The sequence below is a fragment of the Salvelinus alpinus genome, chromosome 2 (genome assembly GCF_045679555.1).
Source record: "Salvelinus alpinus chromosome 2, SLU_Salpinus.1, whole genome shotgun sequence".
NCBI lineage: Eukaryota > Metazoa > Chordata > Actinopteri > Salmoniformes > Salmonidae > Salvelinus > Salvelinus alpinus.
This window is the reverse complement of record NC_092087.1, coordinates 115162430-115177271: the sequence shown is the minus strand read 5'-3', so window position 1 is coordinate 115177271 and position 14842 is coordinate 115162430. Positions and strand designations below refer to the sequence as shown.

At 39.9% G+C, this 14842-nt stretch overlaps 2 protein-coding genes across 2 annotated transcripts in view; one reads left to right on the top strand and one right to left on the bottom strand.

The window, feature by feature from the left end:
* Positions 1-14842, top strand: part of LOC139548778 (zinc finger protein ZFP2-like) — a 497157-nt gene that overhangs the window by 97388 nt on the left and 384927 nt on the right. The window lies entirely within an intron of this gene.
* LOC139548755 (zinc finger protein ZFP2-like) overlaps positions 1-14842 on the bottom strand; it is a 154774-nt gene that overhangs the window by 69839 nt on the left and 70093 nt on the right. The window lies entirely within an intron of this gene.

Genomic DNA, 14842 nt, shown 5'->3' with positions numbered 1-14842 from the left:
TATGGGGTTTTAGTGACAAAACGGATGGCACTGTGATAGACTGCATCCAGTTTACTGAGTAGAGTGTTGGAGGCTATTTTATAGGTGACATCACCGAAGTCGAGGATCGGTAGGATGGTCAGTTTTACGAGGGTATGTTTGGCAGCAAAAGTGAAGGATGCTTTGTTGTGAAATAGGAAGCCGATTCTAGATTTCGTTTTGGATGGGAGATGCTTAATGTGAGTCTGGAAGGAGAATTTACAGTCTAACCAGACACCTAGGTATTTGTAGTTGTCCACGTATTCTAAGTCAGAGCCGTCCAGAGTAGTGATGCTGGACGGGCGAGCAGGTGCAGGCAGTGATCGGTTGAATAGCATGCATTTAGTTTTACTTGCGTTTAAGAGCAGTTGGAGGCCACGGAAGGAGAGTTGAATGGCATTGGTAGGTGGATTGGATACCACCAGCAGGTATATCTCTCTGGTCATCCCCAAAACCAATTCCTCCTTTGGCCGCCTCTCCTTCCAGTTCTCTGCTGTCAATGACTGGAACGAACTACAAAAATCTCTGAAACTGGAAACACTTATCTCCCTCACTAGCTTTAAGCACCAGCTGTCAGAGCAGCTCACAGATTACTGCACCTGTACATAGCCCATCTATAATTTAGCCCAAACGACTACCTCTTCCCCTACTGTATTTATATATTTTGCTCCTTTGCACCCCATTATTTCTATTTCTACTTTGCACATTATTCCACTGCAAATCTACCATTCCAGTGTTTTACTTGGTATATTGTATTTACTTCGCCACCATGGCCTTTTTTTGCCTTTACCTCCCTTATCTCACCTCATTTGCTCACATTGTATATAGACTTATTTTTCTACTGTATTATTGACTGTATGTTTGTTACACTCCATGTGTAACTCTGTGTGTTGTATGTGTCGAACTGCTTTGCTTTATCTTGGCCAGGTCGCAGTTCTAAATGAGAACTTGTTCTCAACTTGGCTACCTGGTTAAATAGAGGTGAAATAAATAAATAAAATAGATCAGCAAAGGTGGCTTGCAAACAGTGGATAGTAAGTAGCCCACCTTTGGAATAACTATGTATAGTTATAACTGTAGTATCCTGTATAACTGTAGTATCCTGTATAACTATGTATAGTTATAACTGTAGTATCCTCTATAACTGTAGTATCCTGTATAACTGTAGTATCCTGTATAACTGTAGTATCCTGTATAACTGTAGTATCCTGTATAACTGTAGTATCCTGTATAACTATGTATAGTTATATAACTGTAGTATCCTGTATAACTACGGTGAATGCACCAATTTGTAAGTCGCTCTGGATAAGAGCGTCTGCTAAATGACTTATATGTAAATGTAAACTATGTAGTTATAACTGTAGTATTCAGTATAGTCTGGGAGGAGGTGAAACCACTCAGGCTTATTTGATGTGATCTAATGTTTTGATCATGTAGTTTTCCTTACAAGCATTCAGTCACCAAAGGGGGTTTTGGTCATTCCTTTGTTTATATACTGTCTCATTGACAAAAATATTTTGGATTATTTGTTTACATCATTCCTTTGTCTCGACATATACAGTAAACGTACCGAGGTTCTAATGTTGCCAAGGAGACACATTTTATTTATTTATTTACAGTTTGGAGGGTTGGGGTCTGACATTAAGGCAACATATTTTATTATTTATTTACAGTTTGGAGGGTTGGGGGTCTGACATCCAGGGACACATTTTATTATTTATTCAGTTTGGAGGGTTGGGGGTCTGACATCCAGGATACACATTTTATTATTTATTTACAGTTTGGAGGGTTGGGGGTCTGACATTAAGGCAACATATTTTATTATTTATTTACAGTTTGGAGGGATGGGGGTCTGACATCCAGGAGACACATTTTATTATTTATTTACAGTTTGGAGGGATGGGGGTCTGACATCCAGGATACACATTTTATTATTTATTTACAGTTTGGAGGGTTGGGGGTCTGACATTAAGGCAACATATTTTATTATAAATTTACAGTTTGGAGGGATGGGGGTCTGACATCCAGGAGACACAATTTAGTTCTAATGGTGCCGTTCTGTTATTCTTTTCAGCTTCTTTTTCCAAGCATCTTACATCACTCTGAGACTAGTTATCCTGGGATCTTACATTACTCTGAGACTAGTTATCCTGGGTTCTAACATTACTCTGAGACTAGTTATCCTGGGATCTAACATTACTCTGAGACTAGTTATCCTGGGATCTAACATTACTCTGAGACTAGTTATCCTGGGATCTAACATTACTCAGAGACTAGTTATCCTGGGATCTAACATTACTCTGAGACTAGTTATCCTGGGATCTAACATTACTCTGAGACTAGTTATCCTGGGATCTTACATTACTCTGAGACTAGTTATCCTGGGATCTTACATTACTCTGAGACTAGTTATCCTGGGATCTTACATTACTCTGAGACTAGTTATCCTGGGATCTTACATTACTCTGAGACTAGTTATCCTGGGATCTTACATTACTCTGAGACTAGTTATCCTGGGATCTTACATTACTCTGAGACTAGTTATCCTGGGATCTTACATTACTCTGAGACTAGTTATCCTGGGATCGAACATTACTCTGAGACTAGTTATTCTGGGATCGTACATTACTCTGAGACTAGTTATCCTGGGGAATAGTTTCAATACATTTGCAAAAAACCTAAACCTGTTTTTGCTTTGGCATTATGGGGTATTGTGATGTCATTATGGGGTATTGCGAAACATTTTAGAATAAAGAAATGCACCGATATTACATTTTTGGCTAATACCGATATCTAATATTTTCCTTGCCCCAAAAAACGATACCGATAACCGGTATTTAAAATTTTAGAGGCCTTTAAGCATTCAAGTACAGCATTCTAATAGTTAACACACACACGGATGCAGCGGTCTAAGCCACTGCATCTCAGTGCAAGAGGTGTCACTACAGTCCCTGGTTCAAATCCAGGCTGTATCACACCCGGCCGTGATTGGGAGTCCCACAGTAGTTGTCTGTAATTGGTGTAGAGAGGACGACAAAGGAGAGGGATTCCACATGTGGATAGGAAGATACAAATGATCATTATTATGGAAAAAATTCATTTAAAATCCAGGAATTTTATAACTTTAGCTCTCTAGGTCAGTAGGTTACAGTAGGTTGTATCTCTCTAGGTCAAGCCAGTAGGCTACAGTAGGTTTTAACTCTCTAGGTCAAGCCAGTAGGCTACAGTAGGTTGTATCTCTCTAGGTCATGTCAGTAGGCTACAGTAGGTTGTATCTCTAGGTCATGCCAGTAGGCTACAGTAGGTTGTATCTCTAGGTCATGCCAGTAGGTTACAGTAGGTTGTAACTCTCTAGGTCATGCCAGTAGGTTACAGTAGGTTGTATCTCTCTAGGTCATGTCAGTAGGTTACAGTAGGTTGTAACTCTCTAGGTCATGCCAGTAGACTACAGTAGGTTGTATCTCTCTAGGTCATGCCAGTAGGATACAGTAGGTTGTATCTCTCTAGGTCATGCCAGTAGACTACAGTAGGTTGTATCTCTCTAGGTCATGCCAGTAGACTACAGTAGGTTGTATCTCTCTAGGTCATGCCAGTAGGCTACAGTAGGTTGTATCTCTCTAGGTCATGCCAGTAGGCTACAGTAGGTTGTATCTCTCTAGGTCATGCCAGTAGACTACAGTAGGTTGTATCTCTCTAGGTCATGCCAGTAGGATACAGTAGGTTGTAACTCTCTAGGTCATGCCAGTAGACTACAGTAGGTTGTATCTCTCTAGGTCATGCCAGTAGGTTACAGTAGGTTGTATCTCTCTAGGTCATGCCAGTAGGTTACAGTAGGTTGTATCTCTCTAGGTCATGCCAGTAGGTTACAGTAGGATGTATCTCTCTAGTTCATGCCAGTAGGTTACAGTAGATTCTAACTCTCTAGGTCATGCCAGTAGGCTACAGTAGGTTGTAGCTCTCTAGGTCATGCCAGTAGGTTACAGTAGGATGTATCTCTCTAGTTCATGCCAGTAGGTTACAGTAGATTCTAACTCTCTAGGTCATGCCAGTAGGCTACAGTAGGTTGTATCTCTCTAGGTCATGCCAGTAGGCTACAGTAGGTTGTATCCAAGTAGAAACAATTGTCAATGCAATGTGGAAAGTGTCAAATTTGGTCAACAACAAAATGAATAGCTTATTTGCTACGTGAGGTTTACTTGATCCAACAGAAGTTTTGTAATGATTAAGTTGTTATGTGGACACGTGACATACCGACAACTTTGATAAAAACCCTATAGGACTTGTCTCCAGATCGCTATGCATATTCATGCTAATAGCTTAGCATCTCTCTCCATTGAATACAGGCGGTGCATATTCATGCTAGTAGCTTAGCATCTCTCTCCATTGAATACAGGCGGTTGACGTCAACCACCCTCATAGAATATAAACAATAGATTACAATAATAAGATGAATCCACCAATCCAAAGGAAGGATAGACGGGACCTAGACAACCCACAGTGCCGCTTTGTGGACAACGACTCCCCTTGTTAGGGCGGAGAGACATCTTGTCAGTATATCCATAATCTTTGGTATAGCCAACCCAACTCTCACATGGCACTATTGGGGGGCACGGTGTGTAGTAAAACATCACTACATGAAAATCACTACATGCCGTGCCCCCCAGTCTGCGGTCAGCAGATAGACCCTTCTCAAATATATATGTTAAGTCACTTTTTGGAAACGGAACGGAGAAAACAAGGGGTAGCTGGCAGCGTCGCCTGAAAGACGCACATCGCCGTCTGCTGACTGGAGGGGAAACGCAGTTGAGGATCATATTTTATTTTCAGACAAAGATTATTTTAAATGGATTTAATTAAATAATACTATTATATTGAGACATACAAAGACAGGAATGTGTTGATTGATTAATGTGAATAAAAAATGTTTAACACAGCATATTTAAGGCAGTTTCATTAAGTTATACTACATCTAAATTAGCAGCTAGCTACTGTAGGTCTATACTGCTCCTACATGGTGTAACAATACATCATGTAGATGTATATAATGAACAGACTAGGTCTATACTGCTCCTACACTGTGTAACAATACATCATGTAGATGTATATAATGAACAGACTAGGTCTATACTGCTCCTACATGGTGTAACAATACATCATGTAGATGTATATAATGAACAGACTAGGTCTATACTGCTCCTACATGGTGTAACAATAAATCATGTAGATGTATATAATGAACAGACTAGGTCTATACTGCTCCTACATGGTGTAACAATACATCATGTAGATGTATATAATGAACAGACTAGGTCTATACTGCTCCTACGTGGTGTAACAATACATCATGTAGATGTATATAATGAACAGACTAGGTCTATACTGCTCCTACGTGGTGTAACAATACATCATGTAGATGTATATAATGAACAGACTAGGTCTATACTGCTCCTACATGGTGTAACAATACATCATGTAGATGTATATAATGAACAGACTAAGTCTATACTGCTCCTACATGGTGTAACATTACATCATGTAGATGTATATAATGAACAGACTAGGTCTATACTGCTCCTACATGGTGCAACAATACATCATGTAGATGTATATAATGAACAGACTAGGTCTATACTGCTCCTACATGGTGTTACAATACATCATGTAGATATATATATTGAACAGACTAGGTCTATACTGCTCCTACATGGTGTAACAATACATCATGTAGATGTACACTACCATTCAAAAGTTTGGGGTCACTTTGAAATGTCCTTGTTTTTTTAAAGGAAATCAAATTATTTCATTTATTTACCTGTTTTTGCTTTGTCATTATGGGGTATTGTGATGTCATTATGGGGAAATTTGATGTCTTATGGGGTATTGTGATGTCATTATTGGGTATTGTGTAGATTGATGAGGGAAAAAATTCTTGAATCAATTTTAGAATAAGGCTGTAATACTTAGTAATATCACTTCATGAAACAGAAGGTACAAATATATAACATAGTTTCACAGTATCAACATTCAATGTACCAAAATATATGACCAAGCTGGAAGTGGAAACGCCAGCCCAGCCGCAATCCTAGAGGTTCACTGATGATCAACCTCCTCCTTCACATCTGACTCCTGATGATCAACCTCCTCCTTCACATCTGACTCCTGATGATATAATGATTTAATTTTATAATAATATAAAGACCTGCTGTTTTCAAACTCTATTCCCTATGAAGTTAATGTAGTATGGAGGACCAGCCTATTCCCTATGATGTATACTACAACAGAAATAACTTAAAATGTATAACTTTAAATTAAACCAATAACTTGCACTCATGACTTGACTGATTTAAGTAAACCACAGATCTGTAAATACACAATTCCATCTAACCAAATATCAAAGAATGTTAGCTATATGCAGTTATCTTAGCCAGCCAGCTAACATTAGCTATATGCAGTTATCTTAGCCAGCCAGCTAACATTAGCCATATGCAGTTATCTTAGCCAGCCAGCTAACATAAGCTATATGCAGTTATCTTAGCCAGCCAGCTAACATAAGCTATATGCAGTTATCTTAGCCAGCCAGCTAACGTTAGCTATATGCAATTATCTTAGCCAGCTAACGTTAGCCATATGCAGTTATCTTAGCCAGCCAGCTAACATTAGCTATATGCAGTTATCTTAGCCAGCTAACGTTAGCCATATGCAGTTATCTTAGCCAGCCAGCTAACGTTAGCTTTATGCAGTTATCTTAGCCAGCCAGCTAACATAAGCTATATGCAGTAATCTTAGCCAGCCAGCTAATGTTAGCTATATGCAGTTATCTTAGCCAGCCAGCTAGCATTAGCTTTTTGCAGTTATCTGCGCCAGCCAGCTAACATTAGCTATATGCAGTTATCTTAGCCAGCTAACGTTAGCCATATGCAGTTATCTTAGCCAGCCAGCTAACATTAGCTATATGCAGTTATCTTAGCCAGCTAACGTTAGCCATATGCAGTTATCTTAGCCAGCCAGCTAACGTTAGCTTTATGCAGTTATCTTAGCCAGCCAGCTAACATTAGCTATATGCAGTTATCTACGCCAGCAAGCTAACATTAGCTATGTGCAGTTATCTTAGCCTGCCAGCTAACGTTAGCTATTTAGCCAACTAGCTATTAGCCTAACCAGCGTAGCCAACCAGCTAACGTTAGCTATTTAGCCAACTAGCTATTAGCCTAACCAGCGTAGCCAACCAGCTAACGTTAGCTATTTAGCCAACTAGCTATTAGCCTAACCAGCGTAGCCAACCAGCACCGAGACCATTTAGAACCAAACTAACAAAACCTAAATGTGTTTGCAGATCAAAAGATCAGAGACAAACAGAATGATGGGAGAAAATTAACCTTCAGAAGTCATTGATCAATGCTGATAAAGTAACACACTGCTTCAATAGTAATGAGTAGTTATTTATGATGTAAGGTGATTTTGTAGAGCAGTCAGTTGGCAGTCGGCTGCAGTGTCGAACCAGCCCAATACCAAACCAATCAGGTGGTTGTTCGATGAAATTAATCTTCAGACGTCATTGATGATGTGCTGCTGATAAAGTGATACAGGCATCAGCACACTGCTTTGAAGTTTACTGCTTTCAAGGCCTCGTACCTCCGGTATCAAACATAACATCCCCGTCGAAAAGTTGACAAAACAAAAAGGAGCAAGTAGGTTGATTTCCTCTGTCGTCTTGAGCCCACGGCAAGAAGTCACCAGAGCCTACCGTGCTAACGGGTTCCCACTAGATAACACAACCACACAGTTCATGAAAAGCATGAGGTGAAGCTTGAGCTAGATATCAACCTATCGAGCTAGTGTGACCTTCCTGGTCTCTCAAGTCAGTGAGTCAACACAGGAAGGAGCAATGGATGGATAGTTCATTTATTTCCAAAGCTGCAATGATGGGACACACACAGTATGGATGAATGATCAGTAGTGACGGGATATAAATAGCACTCCCACAGCAATTCTACATTAATCTGCCCTATAATATACTAATAAAACTATTGAAGTGTCTATCAAAGTCATTGTGATCGTATAGTGGATTTAACCATTCCTACTAATTCATAATTTACTATAATAAATGATTCAATTGTTTCCATGTGTCTCATATTCACTACATCAGAATAAACTGTCATCCATTTTACTATCAAAATATATCAAATTAACCTGGAAAATGACTAAATGTCCCCCTCTGGTGGCGACGAAGTATAATACACCTAAACTAACAAAACCGGCCAAATAAACTGTCTGGTGTTCATGAGTTTATAAAACATATACTTTATACATTTGTCATAAATTACCTGCATTGATGAGACACACAGTGTGGATGAATGATCAGTAGTCGACAGGGTAAAAATAGCACTCCTAAAGAAGATGCATTTTCCAGTTAGATACCAACTTGAAAGAGGGAACTTTAGCATAAAACCCACATGGAAAACTGAGATTTGGCAAATAACATATAAAGAGAGGCTTACTTGACACCAAACCAACAACAGTAGTTCCTAAAACATAAATTGCTAATGTATGATTTAAAACGTGGATTTTATGATGTAATGTCAACTTTATACATTTCTATCCCAGGACCACTCAATTTTCAAATTCTCCAAAAACCTGCTGTGGATTACCCAGAATCCAATACTTTTATCACTGAGTGTATTACACCGAGTGTAATGTAAACACACGAGCAGCGCAGCGGTCTAAGGTATGGCATCTCAGTGCTAGAGGCGTCACTACAGACCCTGGTTCAAATCCAGGCTGTATCATAACAGGCCATGATTGGGAGTCCCATTGGGCAGCGCACAATTAGCCCATCATTGTCTGGGTTAGGGTTTGGCCGGGGTAGGCCGTCAATGTAAATAAGAATATGTTCTTAACTGACTTGCCTAGTTAAATAAAGATTAAATATATTTAAAACATGTAGCTTCATTACACCGTTACACTGGCATACAAACTCAGTAGCACAGAGTAGATCATCCATATGACCTTGGGAAATAGTGCATTGTGGGTAGTTTAGAAGATTTCCCGAAATAAGTTTTAAAAAATATGTAATAACGCAAAAACATAACTGTTTGTACTTATAGGTAACCATATCGTGACTACAACTAGCTTACTAAGTCTTTGACCACACTGTATTGTTACACTGGTGAGTAAAAACTAATGCTCCCTACACTTTAACTTGTTGTCTGAAGATAAAATATACATTTTACTCAACTGCGTTACCCATTCCAGTCAGCAGATGGCGGTCTAGGAATTTAAGGTTATGCTGCTGGTGTGACGTAAAATGTAGTGGACGGAACGCTTCTTTTAGCAGCAGCAACAACAGTCAGTCAGCCACCTCGGTAGCTTGCTAGACAAAATAGCCGAACCAATAAAGCTCTTTAGACGCTTTAGTGTATATTAGCCACTGTGTTTTAAACCCACTTCTATCGACTAGTTAGTTATCCGATTTAATTTCATATTTACGGTGTTGTTATTAGTCAGCTAGCGGGCTGGTTAAGTTAGCATTAGCCTAGCTAACATCCCCGGCCATGCGGTCACTAAGCTACTCTCCTGCTAAAGGAGATGAGGATATCACAGTAAAACAAGAAGTAGAGAATGAGGCCGTTACTGTGAAAGAAGAGGAGGAAGCGTTCAGAGTGAAAGAGGAGGAGGATGTTACAGTAAAAGGAGAGGAGGATGAAGTTTATGGAGTGAAAGAGGAGGAGGAAGAGATGACTGTTACATTGAAAAAGGAGGAGGAAGAAGAGGAGGGACCTGGATATGAATGAATGATAACCTGTTTAAAGGTCTTACTCACATCGGCTGCGGCAAGCGTGATTACAAAGTCGTCCGGAACAGCTGATGCTGTCATGCATGTTTCAGTGTTACTTTCCTCAATGCGAGCATAGAAGTAATTTAGCTCGCCTGGTAGGCTCGTGTCACTGGGCAGCTATCGGCTGTGCTTCCCTTTGTAGTCTGTGGCAAGCCCTGCCACATCCGACGAGGGTTGGAGCCGATGTGCAAGGGGTGTATCAATCTCCCCAGGGTAGCAGTAATACGTTGAGAGATTTGTCCACAAAGGGTTACCCCTCCCATAGGTGGCTCATTATTGGGATTAATTGCTGATTCCTACCTGTAGCTCACTATGAGGTGTCTAGTGATACAGGTTAAGGACCCTGTTGGAGATTGGTGGTTGGTAGTGGAGTCGAGGGAACAAGCAGGGTTGGACACGGCCATGTTTTTATCCCACACAGTCTCTGTGGTTCATTTGAACCCCGTTCCTGGGAATTAGATTTGATTACAAATCGTCCCAGTCTACTACCACAGAAGGGGTCCGTTTGTCCCATTTCCAGCAAGGTTACGAGGCGCTTTGTCATTTCCAGAGTCAGTTTATTTTGGTACTGTCCATATGTAGCTTGTTTTTGGTCACAGAATGGCTGAATAAGTGCAACATTTTACCTGGAGCTAACTATGCAGAGCATAGCACATGTCGAATGACTTTAGCTTCCCTCCAAGCCTGAGGGCACATGCTCTCTAGTAGACTTAAATTAAAGATACTGAAAATAGGAGTGCTAATATAGTCCGCTATTATCCTCAGTAATTTTCCATCTAGATTGTCAGACCCCGGTGGCTTGTCATTGTTGATAGACAACAATCATTTTTTCAGCTCTTCCACACTGACTTTACGAAATTCTAAATTACAATGCTTGTCTTTCATAATTTGATCAGATATACTTGGATGTGTAGTGTCAGCGTTTGTTGAATAATCTTGCCAATGAAAAAATCATAAAAGTAGTGGGCTTTGTGATGAATGAGCCATCTGATTCAGTACATTTTTTTCCCAAAATGGTATGTAAGGTTCTCTAAAGCTTTTTACTATCATGTTTGTGTTACACACATGAAAACAGTATAATAAATTGGTCTATAATCAATTTTCAACATCCCTTCAGTATTTATTGACAACATTCAAATGCTAATTGTCTTTATTCCACTACTGAAGAAGCATCACTCAAATCACCTCATATTTCAAACATCCAGCCTGACAAAATATACATGTTGTATTATTCCATGCCTCACCCTTAAGTTAATTATTGCCAATACATATTAACAAAGGGGTGTACATTTGGTTTTGATATTTCATATTTACAATTATGTAACATTTAGTAATCATAATTATTTATGCAACCAGCTGACCATTTTTGGGTACAATTATATTGACGTTGTTACCCTTCTTATAGAATATCAGGATTCATTCTCAGATGTGCTAACCCAAATGCTTGACATTGGGGACTGGGCCCGATGCAACAACATGCCTATCGAGTGAACCCTGAAAAGAGAGAGAAGCTCCGCAGTAAGGTGGAAAGTTATTACGGATATTGCAGGTGTTGGTTGCTGATTGTCTCAAGGGTGGGCAGTCAACAAGTTTTGCGTTTAGCCAGTGCGTTGCCATGGATCACAATTTATTTTGTTCCAAGGGGACGAGAGTTCTAGAACTTAGTGAGTTTTAGGAAGAAGAGAGTTCTAGAAGCTTGTGAGTTTTAGGGAAAAAATATAGGATCTATTTGTTGGAAAGTGTTACTATAGCACGCTGGACGCACTGATTGGTGTCACCTCGTTAGTCAGTATGTGTTACACCTGTGCTGGCTTGTCCATCTCGTTAATGGGAAGGTGTTTCACCTGAGCTGGTCCAGGTTCTATTTAAGAGTGTCTGGCCCAGTGCTCCAGTTGTCTTGATAGATGTGGAGTGTCAACACCTTTAGTTGCTCCACCTTTTTGGTTTGCTTCCTGTCTTTAAGTTTAAGTGTGGGTTTTTCTTTTGTTTTCCTCTTCTTGGGCAGATTTAGTGGGTCTCATGGTTGGTGTCTTTTATGTCCCAGTTGTTGTTACTAGTCAATTTTCAGTGGACACCTCCATACTGTCTTTCAGAGCCCCTCCTAAAAAACAAGTTATATTTTGGGTTGGATAAAACATCACATTGTTAATATTTTAATCAATGGCATTTCTTTACAATGCTCATTAGTCTTTCAGTTGTTTTTCTTCTGTTTTTTTTTCTTCTCTTAAGTTTGTACTAAATATCTCTTTATTTTCATTGTTTTTTTCCTGTGAAGCCTCTGTGTTGCATCCATGTCTGAAATGTGCTGTATAAATTAAGCTTGATTTGAACATATTGCCAAACAAATTAACCCAATGACTGACCAATCAGCAGACTCTTGGTCCATCTTGGTATGAAAATCAGTCTCAATCCCACTTTTCAAGCCTGCTGAAGGGGTGGTGGAGTGGTAAACACCACCCCCGGCTCTACCAGGGGCTTGAGGTGGTCTCCCACAGCTCTGCTGGTGGAGTGGTAAACACCACCCCCGGCTCTACCAGGGGCTTGAGGTGGTCTTCCACAGCTCTGCTTATGTCATGTTCTGTGGCCTTGCCGTTCCATTTCTTGACTGCCCCTGCAACACAGAAAGAAACACATTTAGTCGTGTTATATAAAACACTCAAACACAGTAATGGATATGGAGCATCTATGGCCTCAGTTACACCTGGCACCTAAATGTGACTTCTGTCATCTGATCACTCCAAGCTCCAAGTCTGGATGCAGTCAGGCCACCGAATATGCATAAGCAATGTCAAAAGATGAGTGTGGAAAGTACATTTTACACAAGTGACCTTCATAATAATTTAAATGTTATTTGTCACATATGTATGTTATTGCGGGTGTAGCAGTAATATCTAACTAAATGCTTGTGTTTCTAGCTCCAACAGTGCAGTAATATCTAACCAAATGCTTGTGTTCCTAACTCCAACAGTAAATGCTGGTGTTCCTAGCTCCAACAGTGCAGTAATATCTAACTAAATGCTTGTGTTTCTAGCTCCAACAGTGCAGTAATATCTAACAATTTCACAACAAATACCTAATACACACAAATCTAAGTAATGGAATAAGAATATATCAATATATGTGCTGTACAGAAACCCAGACTAAAACCCCGAACAGCAAGCAATGCAGGTGTAGAAGCACGGTGGCTAGGAAACACTCCCTAGAAAGTCCAAAACCTAGAGAGGAACCAGGCTATGAGGGGTGGCCAGTCCTCTTCTGGCTGTGCCGGGTGGAGATTATAACAGAACATGACCAAGATGTTCATAAATGACCAGCATGGTCAAATAATAATAATCACAGTAGTTGTTGAGGGTGCAACAGGTCAGCACCTCAGGAGTAAATGTCAGTTTATTTTTCATAGCCGATCATTGAGTATCTCTACCGCTCCTGCTGTCTCTAGAGAGTTGAAAACAGCAGGTCTGGGACAGGTAGTACGTCCGGTGAACAGGTCAGGTTTCCATAGCCGCAGGCAGAACAGTTGAAACTGGAGCAGCAGCACGGCCAGGGGACAGCAAGGAGTCAACATGCCAGGTAGTCCTGAGGCATGGTCCTAGGGCTCAGGTACTCCGAGAGAGAGAAAGAAAGAGAGAATTAGAGAGAGCATACTTAAATTCACACAGGACACCGGATAAGACAGGAGAAATAGTCCAGAAAAACAAACTGACCCTAGCCCCCCGACACAAACTACTGCAGCATAAATACTAGAGGCCCATCCGATGATACCCCCAGACAGGGCCAAACAGGCAGGATATAATCCCACCCACTTTGCCAAAGCACAGTCCCCACACCACTAGAGGGATATCTTCAACCATCAACTTACCATCCTGAGACAAGGCGCCAACCCAGACAGGAAGACCACGTCAGTGACTCAACCCACTCAAGTGACGCACCCCTCCTAGGGACGGCATGGAAGAGCACCAGTAAGCCAGTGACTCATATATATATATATATATATATAAATATATGGACACGCAATATCAGAGCGGGAAAGACAGATACTAAGATACAGTAGAATAGGATAGAATACAGTATATACATATGAGATGAGTAATACATAGACTAAGATACAGTAGAATAGGATAGAATACAGTATATGAGATGAGTAATACATTGACTAAGATACAGTAGAATAGGATAGAATACAGTATATACATGCGAGATGAGTAATACATAGACTAAGATACAGTAGAATAGGATAGAATACAGTATATACATACGAGATGAGTAATACATAGACTAAGATACAGTAGAATAGGATAGAATACAGTATATACATACGAGATGAGTAATACATAGACTAAGATACAGTGAATAGGATAGAATACAGTATATACATATGAGATGAGTAATACATAGACTAAGATACAGTAGAATAGGATAGAATACAGTATATACATATGAGATGAGTAATACATAGACTAAGATACAGTAGAATAGGATAGAATACAGTATATACATATGAGATGAGTAATACATAGATGAAGATACAGTAGAATAGGATAGAATACAGTATATACATATGAGATGAGTAATACATAGATGAAGATACAGTAGAATAGGATAGAATACAGTATATACATATGAGATGAGTAATACATAGACTAAGATACAGTAGAATAGGATAGAATACAGTATATACATATGAGATGAGTAATACATAGACTAAGAGAGAGATTAAAGTAGATGTGACGTGTCAAAATTTTGATTGATGACCCTATGTGAACTCTATGTGAACTCTATGTGAACCCTATGTAGTGATGACGTGTGCATGTCTTCTGGTCAGGCAAGCCTGGTTAGGTGGGGGCTATGGGGTGAGTAAGGGTCCATTTGACAGGCCGTTAATGATTGATGACCCAAGCCTGATTTATGACCCTATGTAATGATTTATGACCCTATGTCATGTAGAAGGGTGCATGCCCAGGGGGGTTGGTGGGGTTGAGTAAGTGACCA